The sequence below is a fragment of the Macaca thibetana genome, chromosome 1, assembly GCF_024542745.1.
Source record: "Macaca thibetana thibetana isolate TM-01 chromosome 1, ASM2454274v1, whole genome shotgun sequence".
Lineage (NCBI taxonomy): Eukaryota > Metazoa > Chordata > Mammalia > Primates > Cercopithecidae > Macaca > Macaca thibetana.
Window position 1 is genome coordinate 51,362,020 of NC_065578.1, and position 17,109 is coordinate 51,379,128.

At 40.3% G+C, this 17,109-nt stretch overlaps 1 protein-coding gene and 2 pseudogenes across 4 annotated transcripts in view; 2 read left to right on the plus strand and 1 right to left on the minus strand.

Moving 5' to 3' along the window:
* Nucleotides 1–17,109, plus strand: part of ZFYVE9 (zinc finger FYVE-type containing 9) — a 209,133-nt gene that overhangs the window by 16,717 nt on the left and 175,307 nt on the right. The window contains exon 2 of one of the 4 annotated variants that reach the window (XM_050802616.1): nt 3,706–3,794. The exons of the other annotated variants lie outside the window; for them this stretch is intronic. The gene's annotated coding sequence lies outside the window, so the exon portion shown is untranslated. The remainder of the gene's footprint in view (nt 1–3,705; nt 3,795–17,109) is intronic. 4 annotated transcript variants of the gene reach the window in all.
* On the minus strand, nt 1,264–6,655 carry LOC126947922 (transformer-2 protein homolog alpha-like; annotated as a pseudogene).
* Nucleotides 3,823–13,029, plus strand: LOC126962448 (phosducin-like protein 3; annotated as a pseudogene).

Consider the following 17,109-nt stretch of genomic DNA (forward strand, 5'->3'; position numbering starts at 1 on the left):
AATTGTCAGGGAGAGTCTCAGAGTGAGATGCAGGTCTGACAGAGTTTCAGACAACACAGTGAAGACTCAAACAAAAATTGTTCATTAAAGGAGTCCTGCATTGGACAGAAATGCCAGGCCTTAGTTCCTATGTTATGAGCAGTCATTGGGTGGGGCTGCCCAGGAAGAGTGTGACTTCAGCTTGAAAGCTGGGCATCCTGAAGGGACTGCAGTAGGAGGCTGTCAGCTAACTGTGCACCTAGAAGCTTGTTGGAAAGTTATTTCATAAAGGTTGATATCAGCGACATACCTCCATGGCTGCCACATGTAATAAGCAAATGTTAGGTATTATTGTTAGGATGATTTTGATGACGTTTTTCTTTTTCCTTTTTTTTTTTTTTTTTTTGAGACAGAGTCTCACTCTGTCACCCAGGCTGGAGTGCAGTGGCGCCATCTCGACTCACTGAAAGCTCCACCTCCCAGGTTCACGCTATTCTCCTGCCCCAGCCTTCCGAGTAACTGGGACTACAGGCACCTGCCACCACGTCTGCTAATTTTTTTGTATTTTTAGTAGAGTCGGGGTTTCACTGTGTTAGCCAGAATGGCCTTGATCTCCTGACCTCGTGATCTGCCCGCCTCAGCCTCCCAAAGTGCTGGGATTACAGGCGTGAGCCACTGCGCCCAGCCAGGGTTTTAACAGACGTATTTTAAATACATGTTTTATAGGAATCCACAAGTTTTTCATCTCTAAAAAATGACTTAATTTTTAGGGCTCAAAAATTCCATTCTTCAAAAGAAATGTCCAAGTGTTTTCTTTTACAGCTTCAAATTTTCTGCACTTAACTACTTGACTGTAAAAGAGCTGTAAAAGAAAACATGACATGACTGAACTACTTCATGTGTTACTGTCTTCCTCAAAAGAAAGTTTAAAAAGGAGTTCTTCCTAAATGTGGATCTCTAATACAATATCTAACACAAAAGAAGCTTTAAAAAGATAATTTCTTACTTGATTAGCTAGGAGTTTTTCTTAGTAAAAGCAAAAAAAGAAAATTTACGAAGCATAACACTAGGGTTCCTCTTCTACTCAAGATGTTTACTCAAAATGACAACAGTTACATCTTTAGGAGTATAATGTAGATACTAAATAAACCAATTTTTTTTTTTTTTTTTTTTAAAGAGTGGGAAGAATCAGAAGCTTGGGGAAATCCAGAATTAAAAAAAAAAAAGAGATAGAAAAAAGAAAATAAAGAAGAAAAAAAGTCCTTCATTGCAACCATTTCATTGTCAATAGTGTCTTGGGCTGTAGGAATGAGATCTTGATTGTGATCTGTATTGACTATAATAAGGAGAAGGTGATTATCTTCTGTACTGATAATCATAGTCTTCATGTCTGTCATATCCACAATCATACCCGCTATCATAGTGAGAATCTGAACGTCTGCCACCATCTTCATTGCCACCTTTACCACCACCTCCACCACCACCACTATGAGTTGTTCTGCCCGTGTAGATGCCCAGTGTAAGTGTGTGCCTTCTCTTGGTTATAGAATAATCTACCCGAATTTCTTCTATCATCCAGCTCTGTTCTATTTGCCCTTACCGTAGCCTCCTTTGAGTCATCTATTCTCTCAAAATATACAAACAAATCCTCGAGATCACCCAGTTTGTTGATTTTAAACCACATTGGCACCATTCAAAGGTCCATATCGAGAACATACTTCACGAAGATCTCTCTCTGTTATGTACAAACTAAGGCCAGACACTCCAAGGCAAGTGTTGGGATCTGAATTTGCCCTTCTGCCAGTATGTCTTCTCTGGTTAGACATTGGAGAATGACTTTGGCTCCTTCACTGCCAGTATTCTGGTGTATATGATCTACTTCAAGATCATCTCCTGTCAGAGAGAGTGGGATCTGGATCGAGTGTATAACGTCGATGAGAATGCCTCCTTGACCTCAACGTTGATTTTGATCTTGATAGAGAATGGGATTCAGAGTGTTTGGAAACACTTGAAGGACTGTGAGATCCTGACCGTCTCTCCAATTTTACATGAGCAGGAGTTCCTGTTGGAGATTTTGACTGAGAGTGAGACTCATTTACTTAATCTAGGATCCATTTATTCTTCCAGATTCTTTTAATTTTACTTCACTCTTACTTTCTACTTCTCTTCATTCTTGAGTTTTTCGCTTTTTGTACTTTGTGTATTCTTCCCCAATTCAAACAATTCAAAATAGCCTTAAAAAAAATTCAAGTGCTTCTATCCAACCAATCTTTTGTTTAATTTTTCCCCCATTCAATTTTAACTTTCTGATCTGTAATACTTTACATTAGCCTTCTTTTATCTTGATTTATCTTCCGCATTCTTGGAAAAAGCTCTTCAATTTCTTCATGAACATTATGCCCTTGAAGTTGTTCTTCTCTACATCACTTATGTCAATGAGGCGCTCCCCAAAACTAAATAAGAGATAAGTCTTGGCTCAAGGGCTGATGGCCTAATTGACCCACTGACCGAACTGTGGGAGAGAGGAAAGAGATGGCAACAATGGCCGCTCCACTCCACTCCCACTCGGTTGCAGGCTCCAGCAAAATGGTGCTGACCTATTTTATTTTTATTTATTAATTTTCTTTTAGTTTAGGTCTGTAAGAGATGATTTAGTTTAGTATTCTAATATTCTAATTTGGTTAGATCTTTCGAATACTGATTCTTTGATCCAGCAGATTCAGCTGTCATAATTTTCTTTATCTCCATCACATATTTCATTGTACCGTAAATGGCCACATCCAAATCATTAATAAAAATGTTAAACAGGACCAGGTGCGGTGGCTCACATCTGTAATCCCAGCACTTTGGGAGGATCAGTTGAGCCCAGGAGTTCAAGACCAGTGTGGGCAACATAGTGAGACCTCATCTAAATTATTTTTTTAAAAATGTTAAATAGGATAAGTCCAAGAATCAAGCTGTAGGCCATGCCATTTGCAGTGTGCCTTCAGATGGGTAGATATTTATAGTCAACACTGTTCAGCCTGTTAGAAATTGACCATATTGAATATGACCCACATTTCTACTTTTTTTTTTTTTTTTAAGACAGAGTCTCACTGTTGCCCAGGCTGGAGCATAGTGGCTCAATCACTGCTCACTGCAACCCCTGCCTCCTAGGCTCAAGCCATCTTTCCACCTCGGTCTCCCCAGTAGCTGGGACTATCGGTACACACCACCACACCCAGCTAATTATGTTGGTTTTATTTTTTGTAGAGACGGATTTTCACCATGTTGCCAGACTGAATTTCTACATTTATTGCTTAAGACACAATGAGTGTATATCTTTTTTTTTTTTTAGATGGAGTATCATTCTGTAGCCCAGGCTGGAGTACAGTGGCACGATCTTGGCTCACTGCAACCTCCACCTCCCAGGTTCAAGTGATTCTGCTGCCTTAGCCTCCCGAGTAGCTGGGATTACAGGCATGCACCACCATGTCCAGCTGATTTTTGTATTTTTAGTAGAGACGGGGTTTTACCACATTGGCCAGGCTGGTCTTGAACTCCTGACCTCCAGTGATCCGCCCGCCTCAGCCTCCCAAAGTGTTGAGATTACAGGCATGAGCCACTGGCCCAGCTGACAATGAGTATATATCTTTATACATCTGTCTGTCTGTCTGTTCGTCCGTCCGTCCGTCCATCCATCCATCCATCCATCCATCCATCCATCCATCCATCCATCCTTTGTAGATACCCACCAGACCAAGGCTAACAAGGCATTGAAGCAGAAAAGGAAATGAAGCTATTTGGCTGTAGATGATTGCTGCTTTCACTTCTAAGTAAGTGCTTGCTTTTGGCTTTTATCTGCCAGTAATCAGCTGGGTGATCTTGGAAAAATGACTCAGCCTTTCAGGATTTGAGAATCTTAGCAATAAAATAATATGATTGGGAAGTTTGTAGAGACAAAGCAGAATGGTGGCTGTCAGAAGCTGTGGGGAAGGGGAAATGGGGAATCACTGTTTATTACGTAGAGAGTTTCAGTTTGGGGAGATGAAAAAGTTCTGAAGATGGATGGAGGTGGTGGTTGCACAACTGTGTGGACATATTTATTGCCATGAAATTGCACACTTTTAAAAATAGCTAAAACAGTAAATATGTATATTTACCACAATAAAAAAAAGAAATCCAGAGAGTAGGCTGGTATTGAATAATAGTAACAATAATGTTAAGGAACCACTGCCTGTCTTGTTTTTAATTATATAAATATAATAAAAAACTCATATCAGGCTTAATGGTGAAATACTGAAAGAATTTTTATTTAAGTCAGAAACAAAAGAAAATGTCCGCCTTCACCATTTTTGGAGGAACTATCAGTGTAATTAGACAAGAAAGAAAGATCATTAGAAAAAGGCAAGTGATTTGGTGGAGGGGCCTCATTGAGATCTTTCAATATGAATTAGAGAAATGAAGGGGAAGGATAATGGGACCCCTGAACAGTCTGTGAGGGAGTGTTGTGTGTGTACCTGCATGTGTACATGCATGTGTGTGTATAGAAGGGAACAGAATAAATCAGTTGAGACCTGGGGAAAAATATGATTGAATTACATGGCCTGCAGAATCACCATTGAGAATAGGTAAATGGGAGATAGAAGGCAAGTTTATGGAATGTGTGTATCTGAACTTTTCTATATGCTGCTTCAATCAGAGCACTTTCCTGTGAGCTCCTACTGGGATTCTGCAGTTAATAGAGGTTTTGCTGTTAAGAGTTTAGAACCATTGGCTTAGAACTCTGGATTCTTCTGGCAGAAAAGTTTACTATTTCAGGTTGATTTCAATAGTTAGTGGTCAGCATAGTTCAGTTCCTAGAACATAGCAAAGTGATTGAAATTGTCAGAACAATCATTGAAGAGATGGGCATATAAATAATAATAGCAAACTTTGTCTTCTAGACTGTGTCATCAATTATTGGAGGATTGGAATCATACCTTGTATCCTACTTAGCTCCTCTTCTTTGAATCTCCTTCTGCTATTCGTGTTCTGTTTTAATGCCCTCTTTTCTTTGAAGTAACAATAGTTATGTGGAAAAAGGGGTGAGTTTGCATACTGTCACACTTTAGTATGCAGTAGAAGTGCCTTCTTCATATTTCCATTTTGTCACACAGAATATTAAAAAGACTTTTCTCAAGAGTTGAGATTTAACAAAGTTAATAATTTTTATTGCTTCATCAGTCAAGTGAAACTGACATTTTAGAACAACTGAGAGTGCATGGCAGTGAAGAATAAGACTACCAGTATAGTTTGGTATTGCTGCCTTGATTGGTGCTAAGGTGCAAGCAGTCCTACCCATCATTGCTATTGCACTTTCGCTCCAGTTGTCAGCATGGTGAAAAGGGCATACATACTAAGATGTGGATTCCCATGAGTCTGTGGACTACACTTTGAGAATCACTGGAGTAATCTGAACTCATCCCATTTTTTCTTTGAATGTTGCAACCTGAACTTTACCTCATAAGATTACCTAGCCTGTTTAAAAGTTTTTATAAATTCAACAACCTGGTTAGATAAACTATTGAGTGTTTAACTGATCTAATCATTTAAAAATGTTTTAATAATACAGTGCTTAATCTGTACCCTTCATGGTTTTTCATCTGAACACTTTATTGTTTGCTCATATCTACTAATTCTACCCTGATGATTAAAAACAAAAAGTTTTAGGCTGGGTGCGGTAGCTCATGCCTGTAATCCCAGTGTGAGGAGGCCAAGGTGGGAGCATTGCTTGAGACCAGGGGTTCAAGACCAGCCTGGACAACATCTGGTCCCATCTCTACAAAAAACAAAAAAGTCAGGCATGGTAATACGCACCTGTAGTCCCAGCTGGAGGCTGAGGTGGGAGGATCACCCGAGCCTGGGGAGGTCAAGGCTGCAGTAGCTGTGATAATGCCATTGTACTCCAGCTTGGGTGACACCAGATCTTAAGAAAAGAAAAAAAAAAGTTTTAAGGCTTGCCTTTCATACTTCTTTACTCTGAACAAATCTTTTTAAAAAAATGTAGCAATTGATCTTTATAAAAAATAATTCCCTTTAGCTTAAGAAAAATTATGTATTGAATATGATTCCAATATAATTAAAAACATTTTTCAAAAGGAGTCATAAAAAGAAATGTCTGCTTTATTAAAGTTGCAGATTAATACAAACACATGATATCAGTAAGAACTCTGCCATTGTCAGGATTGCTATAATTTAGGCCTCTTGTTCCTAAGTCCTCAGGCTACTGCAGTTGCTCTGTGCATCACATTACATAGCTCACCTTCTGTTTCCCGTTGAAGATAAAATGAGGCATAGGATGTGCAATGATCTAATGTTAGGTGCTTCCTTGACCTCATCAATCTTGGTGGATAAATAAGAAAAATACGTTTTAAGCTTTGAAGCATGATTTCAAGCACTTGATAATGTTTCAATAGTAGTCTTGGTAAGTGGGAGAAGCCAGTGATTTTGCCTGCCTTGGATGGATAAATGAAACTGCAGGTTGCCATGAAGACCCGTCTCACTTAGAGCACATGAGATACATATGAATCGTCGCCTTGGTCATGTTCTAGAGGTGAATATTAGCATAGATCTAAAAATAACCTACCCTTTTACCCTGAGAAATGATGCCACAGTCACTTGTAGAGTACAAAAACACATAAAAATCTTGCCACATGTTGGTTACAGGACACCCACTTCTCAGAAGCACCTCATCAGAAAGCACATACGAATCATCAACTGTCAGTGCTTTAATTTTGATGTGAAGCCAATAAAGAGTACAGTAATACTTTTGATTCTGCATATCCAAACAAAGTCACAGCAACAAGCAGATGAACTAAAGATAACTTTAAGAGAGCCTTTATGATACCAGGTCCAAAGCAATGACCTCTCAGCATGCAGACAGCAGAATCACAGTTGATCTTTGGAACATTTAGATCCTGTGAGATGCTTGCAGCAAAAATCTTTGCTTCTGTAGCTTTTTGGAGAAGAGGAAAATAAATTTAGGATTAGTGAAATATTTTCAGCAGGCTCTTGAAAGGAGTTAGAAGTAAGTTGCATTATAGTATTATATGCATTTTGTCATTGTGTAGATCATAGAGTGGTTTCTGTGTGAAATTTGGGGCTTCCTTGGGAGTGAAGAGGGACTGCTTTCTTTTAGTATACTCATTATTTAAGAAAACTCATTAAAATCTGTCATAAAGCAAATTTGAAAATATAAACAAGTTTGTGTTACAGATTAGATTCCTCCTCTTCGTCCTCCTCTTCTTCCTTCTTCCTTCTTCTTCCTCTTCCTCTTCGTCTCTCTCTTTGTCATCTAGGCTGGAGTGCAATGGTGTGATCTCAGCTCACTGCAACCTCCGCTGCTCAGGTTTAAGCAATTGTCCCATTTCAGCCTCCTGAGTTGCTGGCACTACAGGTGCACGCCACCACACCTGGCTAGATTTTGTATTTTCAGTAGAGACAGGGTTTCACCCTGTTGGTAAGCTGGTCTTGAACTCCTGACCTCAGGTGATTGCCTGCCTTGGCCTCCCAAAGTGCTAAGATTACAGGCATGTGCCACTGTGCTTGGCCCCCCTTTTTTTTTTTTTTTTGGCAACAGGGTCTTGCTCTGTAGCCCAGGCTGGAGTGCAGTGGCTCAATTGTGGCTCACTGTGGCCTTGACCACAGGCTCAAACAAGCCTCCCATCTCAGCCTCCCAAGTAGCTGGGACCACAGGGACACACCACCGTGCCCGGCTAATTTTTTACTATTTTGTAGAGACAGGGTCTTCCTATGTTGTCCAGGCTGGTCTCGAACTCCTGGGATCAAGCAATACCTTGTGCTCAGCCTCCCAGAGTACTAGGATTACAGGTGTGAGCTACACCTAGCCAGATTAGATTCTTTAAAAGCAAATTCTAGATGAGGCATCAGGTTTCTTTTAATGTATTGAAATTTTGCTGTATTGATTTTTGCTGGAAATAAGTGGCAGTTGGCCAACCCTAATCTGACCCCCCTGGAAACTCCTTCATCATCTGCTACTCTTTGCCTCCCTTAATCTGTGCTTTGTTCTTGCTGTCCCTCTGTTTTTAACTACCTTCCTCTGAATTCTCGAGATTACTCCCTGACTTCCAGATCTTGATGTGACTCAGTGAGACTTTCTCTGGCTGCCTTATTATGACCCCCAGCCGAGTGCTGTGACTCAGGCCTATAATCCTAGCACTTTGGGAGGCAGAGGCAGGCAGATTGCTTGAGCCCAGGAGTTTGAGACCAGCATGGGTAACATGGTAAAACTCAATCTCTACAAAAAATAGAAAAAACTAGCCAGGCGTGGTGGTACACGCCTGCACTCCCAGCTTGGGAGGCTGAGATGTGAGGTTCACCTAAGCCTAGGGGGTCGAGGCTGCCATGAACCATGATTGTGCCACTGCTCTCCAGCCTGGGTGACAGAGCGAGACACTGTCTGAATAAAATAAAATAAATTTGTAACCTTCAAATTTTCCTTTCCCTTTCTTTATTTTTCATCTTAACACATCATCTAGCATATCATATATTTTACGTTTATCTTGTTTATCATTCATTTCCATCCATTAGAATGTAATCTCTGAGGGCTCAGGTTTTGCCTGTTTACTTGCTCTTTCATCTCCAGTGCTTATACTCAAATTCAACAACCTTGTTAGATAAACTCCACTGAGTATTTAACTGACTTAATTATTTTAAAATGTTATAATAGTAGAGGGCTTAATCTGTACCCTTGATTGTTCAAGGAATACAGTATTCAGGTGCTCAAGTGTTGGTTGAGTGAATATTTATAAAAATATGAATTATGTGGAGATTTTTATTGTAATTATGTTGTAATGAGATTTGACCCCAAAACTTGCTATTATGAAGTATTTGTACCCTAACTCCTTGCTGTCCTCTTATTTTCAACTTGATCTAGGCCTATAGTAAGCTAATATGTTTTTTGAATGGATTCGTCAATCAGTAAACCTCAATTTTTTTCCTGCAGAAATATATTTTTGTTATATGATGTAACAGTTATATACATTGAAACAGCCAGTAATTCGTTTTGACCTTTTGCAGATTTTACTTAAGAAGATTTTGAAAAAATTTATTGCTGTTTTAAAAAAAATTCTTCCTATCCTTGTTTAATATTCAGTTCAAAGCTTTTCGGGACGTCTTGTCAGATAATTCTAAGCTGTAATAATTGTTTCCTCTTAGTTTTTACAACATTAATTTATGAACATACTATTATTTGTAAATCCATTGCACCATTTATTCATTTAACAACACTTATTGACCCGTTTACTCTAATTTGCTGGCATATAGTTGCTCATAGTAGCCGCTCATGATCCTTTGAATTTCTGTGGTATCAGTAATAATGTCTCCTTTTTCATCTCTGTTTTCGTTTGAGTCTTCTCTCTTTTTTTCTTAGTTTGGCTAAAGGTTTGTCAATTTTATTTATCTTTTCAAAGAAACTGACATTTGTTTCATTGCTCTTTTGTATTATTTTCATTTCAAGTTCATTTCTTTCTTTTTTCCTTTTTTTAATTTTCAAATTCATTTATTCTCTGATCTCTATTACTTCTTCTAATTTTGGGTTTGGTTTACTCTTGCTTTTCTAGTTATTTAAGATTTGTCATTAGGTTATTTATTTGAAGGTTTTTCTTTTTTGATGTAGGCACTTATAGCTATAAATTTCCCTCTCAGTACTGCTTTTGCTGTATCCCATAGATTTTGGCATGTTGTGTTTTCATTATTATTTGTTTCAATAAAATGTTCAATTTCCTTACTGGCCATTCAGGTGTATATTGTTTAATTTCCATGTGTTTATATAGTTTCCAAAATTCCTCCTGTTATTGATGTGTAATTTTATTCCCTTGTGGTCAGAGAAGATGCCTGATATTATTTCCATGTTTTTTGAATGTTTTAAGGCTTGTTTGTCACCTAACATATGGTCTCTGCTTGACAACGATCCACGTGCTGAAGATAAAAATATGTATTCTGCAGTTATTGGATGAAATTTTCTGTAAATATCTATTAGGTCCAGGTGTTCTATAGTGCAGATTAAGTCCGATGTTTCTTTTTTTTTTTTGAGATGGTGTCTCGCTCTTGTCGCCCAGGCTGGAGTGCAATGGCACGATCTCGGCTCACCACAACGTCTGCCTCCCAGGTTTAAGCACTTCTTTTGCCTCAGCCTTCCGAGTAGCTGGGATTACATGCATGAGCCACCACGCCTGGCTAATTTTTATATTTTTTAATAGAAATGAAGTTTCATCATCTTGGCCAGGCTGGTCTTGAACTCCTGACCTCATGATCCACCCACCTTAGCCTCCCAAAGTGCTGGGATTACAGGCATGAGCCACCGCACCCGGCCCAAGTCCGATGTTTCTTTGTTGATTTTCTGTCTGGGAGATCTGTCCAATACATGACCCATGTACTCTCTCAAGACCATGTTTAAGTGCTAGATATAGAAAAAGGAATAAGACATCTGTGCCATCAAGGAATTAGAGGACTAGTTGGGAAGGCAAATATGTAAATGAGTAAATACACCGAATTCTGTGAAGATGATCAATTCCATCTGGAGAGATCAAGGAAAGCTTGACGGAAATGATGACACTTTAGGCTACTTGGGCATATCTGGGCTTTTTTTTGTTTGTTTTTGAGACAGAGTCTCGCTCTGTCACCCAGGCTGGAGTGCAGTGGCGCGATCTTGGCTCACTGTAACCTCCACCTTCCGGGCTCAAGTGATTCTCCTGTCTCAGCCTCCTGAGTAGCTGGGACCACAGGCACCTGCCACCACACCTGGCTAATTTCTGTATTTTTAGTGGAGACAGGGTTTCACTGTATTAGCCAGGCTGGTTGCAAACTCCTGACCTTGTGATCCACCTGCCTCAGCCTCCCAAAGTGCTAGGATTACAGGTATGAGCCACCTCGCCCAGCCTATTTGGGCTTTTAGAAAGATTATTTTGTTGTCTGTGTAGCAGATGGGTTGGACAAGGGCCAGAATGGATACAGGGTTATCATTGGGGGAAACTATTGAAGAAAACAAAGCCAGGGAAGATAATATAAATTAGAGTAGCAACATGTAGAGTGGATAGGAAGGGGTGGATTCAAGAGATAATTACTTATTTATGAGACAGAGTCTTGCTCTGTTACCCAGGCTGAAGTGCAGTGGTGTGATCATGGCTCATTGGAGCCTCAACCTTCTGGCCCAAACAATCTTCCTACCTCAGCCTCCTGAGTAGCTGGGACCACAGGCATGTGCCACCATGCCTGGCTAATTTTTTTGTTTTTTGTAGAGACGGGGTCTCCCTTTTTGCTCAGGCTGGTCTTGAACTCCTGAGCTCAAGCACTCCTCCGTCTGTGGCCTCCCAAAGTGCTGCAATTACAGATGTGAGCCACTGTGCCTGGCCACGAGAGAGATTTAGGGTTTGAATTGTTAGGATTGATTGGTGGGTAGAGTGGTTCTTAAATGTCTGGGTTTGGATGATGGAGTGTATCATTCAGGCTTAGATGAGGAGATGGAGTGCAGAAGATATGCTAGGTGTTAGGGAGTAGTTAAAGCCACAAGGTTGAATGAGATCATCCAGTGAAACCATGTAGAGTGAAGAGAGAAGAGGTCATGAGAGAGAACATGAGACTAGATAAAAGTCACATTTAAGGCTGGGCATGGTGACACATGCATGTAATCCCAGCACTTTGGGAGGCTGAGGTGGGCAGATTGCATGAGGTCAGGAGTTTGAGACCAGCATGGCTAACATGGTGAAACCTGTCTCTACTAAAAATACAAAAATTAGCTGGGCGTGGTGGTGCACGCCTATAGTCCCAGCTACTTGGGAGGCTGAGGGAGGAGAATCTTTTGAACCCAGGAGGTGGAGGTTGCAGTGAGCTGAGATTGTGCCACTGCACTCCAACTTACGCAACAAAGCAAGACTGTGTCTAAAAAAAAAAAAAAGGTCACATTTAAGTGACACGGTGGAATAAAGTCCACAAAAGGAGACAGAAAGAAAAGTACAGGAAAATCAATAGAAACTATCACGTTTTTATAGGAGCAGAGGAGGAGAGTTTTAAAAAGGAATGTTCCTGTGGATAGGCTAAATAAGAAGGATTTAAAGTGTCTATTAGGGAGCACAACTGGCTTGAGCGATTGGAAACAAGATGCAGGACCGCAATGCAGACACTGAATGGAATGACATCTTACACAAAAAGGGCATCTTACCCCCCAAAGAAAGTCTGAAAGAATTGGAAGAGGAGGCAGAAGAGTAGCAGCGCATTGTCCAGCAGTCAGTGATGACAACATAGGAAGGTATGACTTTGGAAGAGCTGGAGGATCATGAAGACGAGTTTTATGCAGAGGATGTGCGTGCTATTGAAATGTATAGACGGCAGAGACTGGCTGAGTGGAACGCAACTAAACTGAATAATAAATTTGGAGAAGTTTTGGAGATCTCAGGGAAGGATTCTGTTCAAGAAGTTATCAAAGCCGGTGAGGGCTAGTGGGTCATCTTGCACCTTTACAAACAAGGAATTCCCCTCTGTGCCCTGATAAATCAGCACCTCAGTGGAATTGCCAGGAAGTTTCCTGATGTCAAATTTATCAAAGCCATTTCAACAACCTGCATACCCAGTTATCCTGATAGAAATCTGCCCATGATATTTGTTTACCTGGTTGGAGATATCAAGGCTCAGTTTATTGGTCCTCTGGTGTTTGGCAGCATGAACCTGAAACTGTTCAGTGAAAACTCTTCTAGTGAAAACTGTCTGAATCTGGAGCAATTAAGACGGACCTGGAGGAAAACCCTAAGAAGCCAATCAAAGATGTATTGCTGTCCTCAGTGCAATGCTCTGTCCCCGTGAAGAGGGACAGTGATTCTGAGGGTCACTGGGGCTGCAGCTGCTATCACATGTCAAACTTTCTTGTGACAAATTGTCTGTATTTTTTAAACAAGGAAAAAGTAAGAATGAATTCTTCTGGTTTTTAGTTTTGTACAAATTATGTTTCAAATCTTTACATTTTGGAAATAATCATTGCTGGAAATTCTGTTAAATATTTTGGAACTCTTTTTTTAAATTATAGTATTTCCTCTAAAAAAAATTGAAATCAGCTATTGGTGTGGCACATTTCTGTTTTCCTCATTTATATTTTAAGTAAGCCATAAAACCTAGTCACTATTTTTTGACATATAACTATAAAAAAAATTTAGTTTTAAATAAATGTGAATAAATAATAATTAAAAAAAGGTGTCTATTAGGATTGGCAATTAGAAAGTCATTGATGACCTTAGGTAGAGCAGTTTTAGTAGATTGAAAGTAAGAAGATGGGTCAGTAATGTTTTTCTTTTAAAAGAATGTGGCTGTGAAAGGAAGGTGAAAGGCCAGTAATTAGAGGGAAATGTAGGGTTGAAGGAGAGGTTTTAATGTTCATTATCAAAAGATGTTGAGGATGTTTACAGACCATAAAAGGGAAAGGTTGAAAAGACAGAGGACACAGGCACTTAGAGTATATTGTAAAGTAGGTTGTTTCAAAATTAATTAAGGTATATGTTGGGAAATAAATTAATCACTTAAGGAGAGTATGAATGTTTGGGATATATGTTTGTTGTAACTTATTAGAACAGCAACCACCAACAAATAGAATACTCAAACTCAATTTTAGAAGTCATAGGAAACTAAGAGATTTTCTAGACCAGTTTCTTTATTGAACATGTGAGGAAATTGAGAACTGTGTTTGTACTTTTGCCTTTTAAGTTATTAATTTTATTCAGAATTATTTATGTATGTATTTGTTTGTTTTTGAGCTGGAATCTCACTCTGTCCAGCACAGGTTGGAGTGCAGTGTTGTGATCTCAGCTCATTGCAACCTCCTCCTTCTGGGTTCAAGTAATTCTCCTGTCTCAGCCTCCCGAGTAGCTGGGATTACAGGCACGTGCCACCACACCCGGCTAATTTTTTTTCGTATTTTAGTAGAGACGGGATTTCACCATGGTGCCCAGGCTGGTCTCAAACTCCTGAGCTTATGCAGTGCACCAGCTTAGGCCTCTCGAAGTACTAGGATTACAGGCGTGAGCCACTGGTCCAGCCTCGGCTGTGTCTTTAATGTATAAGTTTGTCAGAGCTTTTCTTTTCTTTTTTTGAGATGGAGTCTCGCTGTGTCGCCCAGGCTGGAGTGCAGTGGCACGATCTCGGCTCACTGCAAGCTTTGCCTCCCAGGTTCACGCCATTCTTCTGCCTCAGCCTCCCAAGTAGCTGGGACTACAGGCGCCCGCCACCACACCTGGCTAATTTTTGTTTTTGTATTTTTAGTAGAGACGGGGTTTCACTGTGTTAGCCAGGATGGTCTCAATCTCCTGACCTCGTGATCCACCCACCTTGGCCTCCCAAAGTGTTGGGATTATAGGTGTGAGCCATCACACCCGGCCGAGCTTTTCTTTTTATAAAAATGATTTTTAAAAGACACAGTAAGGTAGAGTAGGGCTGCAGAGAGGACATCATGGAGTCATGTCGTACATTCACACAACGGACAGGTGATTTGATATAGTTCACCTTTTTAGCTGGCAGCTTTAAACTAGGTCATTTCATGGTTCTATTTGTCCTTTTGGCATTTCTTTAATGACAAGTGTGGATGCCTCCCTGGCATGGTGTTCTTACTACAGTTTGCTTAGGATGGTGTTGGAGAAAGTGTTACTTTTGCCCAAATATTATTTGTAGTATTTTTAGGATAACCAGGTCAGCATGATATTTTTTTATGACCTACTACTTAAAAAGCTTTCAGGAAAATTATTATTTATTTATTTATTTTTGAGATGGAGTTTCACACTTGTTGCTGGAGTGCAGTGGCGTGCTTGGCTCACTACAACCTCTGCCCCCCGGGTTCAAGTGATTCTTCTGTCTCAGCCTCCCAAGTAGCTGGGAGTACAGGCACTTGCCACCAAGTCCAGCTAATTTTTTTTTTTTTTTTTTTTTTTTTTTTTTTTTAGTAGAGATGGGGTTTCCTCATGTTGGCCAGGCTGGTCTTGAACTCCTGACCTCAGGTGATCCATCCACCTTGGCCTCCCAAAGTTCAAGGATTACAGGCGTGAGCCACTGCGTCCGGCCGGGAAAATAATTTTGAAGTCAGCCTTTTCCATTTTTGGATGGCTGGAGGCGGAGTCAGGGGGGTCGGGGCAGGGGTGAGTCCTGAATCGGATACTTAATGTAACAGCAAAGAAACAAATTCTTCCTTGACTATCCAGGACGATTATTCCAGATTACCATCCTTTAGATTTAAATAGCTACTAATGTTCAGTGTAAAAGAATTAGAAACTGAGTGTGGTGACCTATAATCCCAGCTACTTGAGAGGTTGAGGAGGAGGGATCACCTGAGGCCAGGAGTTAGAGACCAGCCTGGACAACATAGCAAGACCCCATCTCAAAAACAAAACAAAGTCTGGGCATTGTGGCTCATGCCTGTAATCCTAGCACTTTGGGAGGACAAGGGGAAGGATTGCTTGAGCTCAGGAGTTCAAGACCAGCCTGGGCAGCATACTGAGACCTTATCTCTAAGCTAAACAAAACAAAAAAAGAATTCATAAAATGTTTTGCAAATCTCATGACCTACAACATTTTTTGTTTATTTGCTTGGAAGTAGATCCTTTGGGTCTGCCTCCGCATTGCAGTACTATCTCCCCACTTGCCAGCACTCATGCCAGGTTTTTGCGTTTCTTAAGAGGTGTTCAACAATTTAATACCTGCTAGTTCAGCTTTTTCATTTAAGAGGGAGTAATAATTAAACCTTACAGAATGCTTTCTCTTTGATTTTCATAACAAATAAAGGGTTGGAACAGATATTTTTATTATCCTTATTTAAGAGGAGAAAAAAACAGGTAGAAAGAAGCCAAGCAAGTTTTCTGATATCACACTGTGCTGAAAGATTGTCAGTTCCCGTGGAAAGACTTATTCTGACAAAATTATCAATGCTTAGTGTATTTTTATGAAATTAAAAATGAAATTATAAGCCTGGGAAATGTTATTGAGAGATGTCTAAAATTCTATTGCTTAACTCCTTTAGGTAGTTGTAGAGTATTGGTCCCTAATTAATAAATCAAATAAGTAAGATATACTGTTTATTGAGTTGGAAGTTTTAATATAGAGTATTGCTAAGCACTTTTAAATCCTTTGTTAAAATTGGCTAGCTGCAGAAAAGGCTTTTGATGGCTGGGTGCGGTGGCTCATGCCTGTAATCCCAGCACTTTTTGGAGGCTGAGACGGGCAGATCACAAGGTCAAGAGATCAAGACCATCTTGGCCAACATGGTGAAACCCCATCTCTACTAAAAATACAAAAATTAGCTGAGCATGGTGGCATGCTCCTGTAGGCCCAGCTATTCGGGAGGCTGAGACAGCAGAATTGCTGGAAGCCGGAAGGTAGAGGTTGCAGTGAGCCGAGATTGCACCACTGCACTCCAGCCTGGGGACAGAGCAAGACTCTGTCTCCAAAAAAAAAAAGACTGATAAAATTCAGTATCCTGGCTGGGTGCAGTAGCTCACGCCAATAATCCCAGCACTTTGGGAGGCCGAGAGGGGTGGATCAGTTGAGGTCAGGAGTTCAAGACCAGCCTGGCCAACATGGTGAAACCCCATCTCTATTAAAAATATGATATTAGCAGGACTTGGTTACAGGCACCTGTAATCCCAGTTACTCGGGAGGCTGAGGCAGGAGAATTGCTTGAACCTGGGAGGCGGAGGTTGCAGTGAGCCAAGATCATACCACTGCACTCCAGTCTGGGTGACAGAGTGAGACTCTGTCTCAAACAAATAAACAAAACAAAACAAAAAAACCCGCAAAAAACCCAAAAAACCTCTCAGTAAACTAGGTATTGAAGGAACATACCTTAAAATAATAAAAGCCATCTATGACCAACCCACAACCAACCTCATACCGAATGGGCAGAAGCTGGAAGCATTCCCTTGAAAACTGGCACAAGACAAGGATGCCCTTTTTCACTATTCCTATTCAGCATAGTATTGGAAGTCCTGGCCAGGGCAGTCAGGGAAGAGAAAGAAATAAAGGGCAACCAGATAGGAAGAAAAGAAGTAAAACTGTCCATGTTGGCAGTTGAGATGATTCTATATCTAGAAAACCTCATAGTCTTGGCCCAAAAGCTCCTTCAGC